The following is a 4,034-nucleotide window of genomic DNA, read 5'->3' as shown; positions in this document are numbered from 1 at the left end:
CCCATATTGATATCGGCAGTTATTTTACATGGGACTGGCCCTTTTTATATCCTTTTCTGCCAACCCCCATCTTTATTCCTCCCCGCTCCACCTTCCCCTGCACGTCCCGCACGGGTTTGCACAGCTCTATGGATTCCCACATCCCTCCCAGTCCAGCGTCCCCCTGGTTCACAGTCTTGCAGAGTCCAGGCTGATCCTCCTGGAAGTGGTGCCTGTGGTTTCTCGATGGCCCATCAACTACTGTGAGCAGTGAAGTTTGTTTCTTGCCGTTGTCTCCATGGTTGCTCTGCCAGGCCTGTGTCTTGATAAATTTTGGTTCCTGGCTTCCCCTTTTTCTATTGGTTTCCCAGTTGACAGCTCCTGCCCCCACCCCACAGCCCAGGGACAAGCCACAGGATGGTGCTGCCTATCAGCCCCGCTTGCATTCTGCTGCCCTGGGGACTCTCAGGTTCCCCCAGCCCCCTGAGAAATATTCCCCTGCAGCTGACTCTGCTGAAGACAAGAAATCATAGAATCAGAGAATCAAGGAATCATTGAGGTTGGAAAAGACCCTTAAGACCATCACTTGTAGTGGCGTGAGGGAAAAATTCCTAATATAAAAGTCAGTGGTAATTCAGTGCGTGCCTGGAGAGACGAAACCACAGCCATGAACGTCCCCCAAGACATCATGAACACAAAGTCCTGCAAAGCTCGGCCATGCAAGGTGGAGGGGAGGTCCGCTGAGTATCTGGAGCCCATGACTGTCTTGATCCAATGTTGGGGAAGGTTTAGACATGATCCCAAGAGCGAGATTAAGACACAAACGAGATCAAATGCTGTATACCCAAAACAGCTTTTATTATCAAAAGTAGCAAAAGTAGAAAATAGTAGCGATAGGATAGAATGGAATGAAAAGGTAGAAATCAAACAAGCATTCGGGATAGAGTTGCAAGAATAGTCACCACCATGGATCAAGCGGCGTCCCGTTGGTCCTCAGTCTTCAATTCTTCAGTTATGGGTGCACACCATGGCTTGTCTCCACGTTTTTTTTTATAAGGCATAGTCCAATGTATATACATACGAATTGTTCGCGCGCTGCAGGTTTCGTCTATCACATGATCTTTGGGTGATTGACACTAGAAACCAGTATATTTTCTCAAAGACTACAGCTTCAGTGACAATGGTAGTCTTCACATTCCTGCATGCTTCACCGGCTCCAGCCTGTCTCCTCCCCTGGATGCCTCAGTGGCCTGGGAATTGTCCTTATGGGCCAGAGGAGTGTCCTGCTTCAACAAGCCATCCCAAAGACAAATGGCTCAAGATAAATAGTTCACAGTTCAGTCTCTCACAGCAAACAATCTTTGAGACAAATGGCTCGAGACGACAGTCTCTCACAATGACCTGCCTTCCTGGCCTGTGATGGGGGCTGTGCCCCAGAGAAGGGTGTGGGCTGGGGGTCCAGGAAGGCACTTGGGTCCAGCATGAGGCTCTGAAACCTCCTGTGAACCCAGGACTGCTGAGTCCGTGAGGCAGGGAACCACCATCCCCCCCAGAGGCGGGCAGAGGACCCAGGGGTCCGGGCAGCCTGCTCATGATCCTCTCCTGCCCCGACACCAAATTGTGCTGCCTGGGGGATGGTGCTCATGATAGCATATTTCCATACATTCTGTGTGGTATGTCTAAATATTTTGATGGTTTTCATATTTTGTACCAGCCGTGGAAACTGGTTTGCTGCTAGGTGACTGTAAAAGTGAGATTTGGTAAATAATTATTAGAAATCGTATACTAACACGATGATTGAAACAATAGACAAAAGTATAGCCAAGCAATTAACTAGCAGAGGTAGTAACTCATAAGTTTTGCAGTTCTTTGCTCTTAGGACTAGATGTTCCTGTACGCTAGATGAGAACAATGTTGAAACTGACCACATGGGATTGAAGCTGCATTAAGCTTCAAGATCAAAGAACAAGGACAAGAATAAAGACTTCAAGGACAGCCAGCAAGAACTTCAAATGGGTCGGTGGTTGCAAAAGCAGCCCTTCGACTCAAATGGATCTTTCATTGCGCGCGATCGGATGTAGGCAGTACTAAGATAATCAGCTGCAATTATTTTTATGTATATGTATACTAATCTGATTAATATGCAATTAGTTATTCTATATAACCTGTTAGTGCTAAAGCTGTGGTATGCGCGCTAGGTGGACCTATCCCCCGTGCATCCAGCGCTGCAATAAAGAATGCCTGCTTTCTAAAACTCCAAAACGAGTCTTAGAGGGTTTCTTCGACCGGCTTTTTGGTATCACTCACTAGAGCCCTGGTAAGAACCTCTTTCCCGCTGCGCCTCCGAAACTCCGGCTGCCCCAAGGGCTGGCACCGTCTGCCCCTCGCCTCTCCCAGCCTCCTGGGGGGACACTCCAGGTTGCCCTTATCTGGGGGCACATGGTGGGTGGGAAGGGGACACCCCAGGTGCCTGCGCTCCCTCAGCCACGCTGCTCATCGTGGTGGTGCAGCCAGGGAGGACCCAGGCAGCTGGGTGCTGGCCAAGGAGACGGGACATGGACGCAGGCACACACACACACACACACACGCAGAGCGTAGCTTTGCTGAAGGGGTTTATTGATCATGAGAGGGAAATGGCCCAGGGCTCCCAGGGGATCAGGTGGGGTCATCCAGGGATGATCATCTCCTCATGCCGCTGGAGGGGGACAGGACAGGGCTGTCACCATCACTTGAGGAACTGCAAGAGAGAGCCCAAATTATGACACCCCCCCCTAGTGTCCGCTGGGACATGAGAGGGGCCTTGTCCCCACCACCTCTCTCTGCAGAGACCCGGGGAAGGAGAAGGGAACTGGAGCCCTCAGTATACCCAGGACAGGACTCGGCTCACCTGAGATCCAGATGGCACCCAGAGCCCCCTACCCCAGGATGCCCCTCTATCTCCCAGAAGCCTGCCCAGCCCTCACAGTGATCCTGGGGGGTCTGTATGGCACAGACCCCCTGCCTGGCCTGCACAGTGACCTTCTGGCTCCATAGAGCCCTACTGCATGCAAGGGAAGGCATGGGGACAGCTCTGTCCAGCTCCCCCTGGGACACGCATCAGGGACAGTCCCCTCTCTTTCCCTCTGCCATACCCAAGGTCTGCCCACCCCAGAGGGCTCAGGGATCCCCCAGGATCCTTTGTGGGGCTGCAGACGCCCTGATGTTGCTCACCTGGACATCAGCAGCTACAGGCACGCGTTTCTGGCGCAGAAGAAGTCTTATCTGCTCCTCGGTCAGAGGATCCTGGGGAGAAAGGGAGGGTTAGGGACATGCTTGGGTGCACTGGGGTGTACTGGGAGGCAGGGGAAAGCAATGGGATCCTTGGGGAAGGTGCCTCCGGGGAGAAATGGGGTACATGAGCTCAGATGATGGTGCACAGAAAGCAGTGGGGGTCCTGGGGAGGGCGCCCACCTGGGTGTGTGGCTGTGTACTGGGGTGTACTGGGTTGTAATGGGATGGATGGGATTGCAATGGGGGCCCTGGGGAAGGGGCCCTCCCTGGGAAAGCGCTGTGGTGCAGGGGTGTTCTCTGGGGTTGCAGTGGGGTGTACTGGGGCACACTGGGATGCCCCGGAGTGTCGTGGCCATAGAGGGAGAAGGTCTGGGGCCAGCAGAAGTCATTTAGTTCAGTTCAGTGAACCTTGTTCCTAAATCCGACTGACTCCTCTTGTAGAGAGAGCATGAAAGCTCACTGGGATGTCCTTGGTGCCAGCAAGGGAAGGGAGCACCAAAGTGCCCTCCAGTTCCCCAGACTGGATGCCCTCCCAGTCCTCCCCACTACTTACCAGGCTAACATCTCCACATCCTTCCGGGAGTGCCTAGGGAAGGAGAGCAAAGGAGTGGTCTGGATTGGACCTTGATGGGGCTGTAGGTGGGGCACAAGCGTCCCCAGTCCCCCCAGGACCATGGCTTCCCCCTGGGCTGAGCGGGAAAATCCCTTCTGCTCCCCCCAGCCCCATTCCTCCAAGTTTCACCTGGGATACCTGTTCAGGCAGGGACCAGGGGTGGGGATGGAGA

General features: G+C 53.4%; 1 long non-coding RNA gene across 1 annotated transcript; it reads right to left on the bottom strand.

Annotated features, from left to right (window-relative positions):
* Window positions 1-2,574: 2,574 nt before the first annotated feature.
* LOC115337617 lies at window positions 2,575-3,833 on the bottom strand. Its single transcript, XR_003922203.1, has 3 exons — window positions 3,803-3,833; window positions 3,190-3,261; window positions 2,575-2,716 (listed from the first exon to the last, which is right to left on the bottom strand). It is a non-coding gene; the product is annotated as an uncharacterized LOC115337617 (long non-coding RNA).
* Window positions 3,834-4,034: the final 201 nt, after the last annotated feature.

Source organism: Aquila chrysaetos (assembly GCF_900496995.4).
Source record: "Aquila chrysaetos chrysaetos chromosome W unlocalized genomic scaffold, bAquChr1.4 W_unloc_5, whole genome shotgun sequence".
Classification (NCBI taxonomy): domain Eukaryota; kingdom Metazoa; phylum Chordata; class Aves; order Accipitriformes; family Accipitridae; genus Aquila; species Aquila chrysaetos.
The sequence above is the reverse complement of the archived record's forward strand: the minus strand, read 5'-3'. Positions and strand labels throughout refer to the sequence as shown.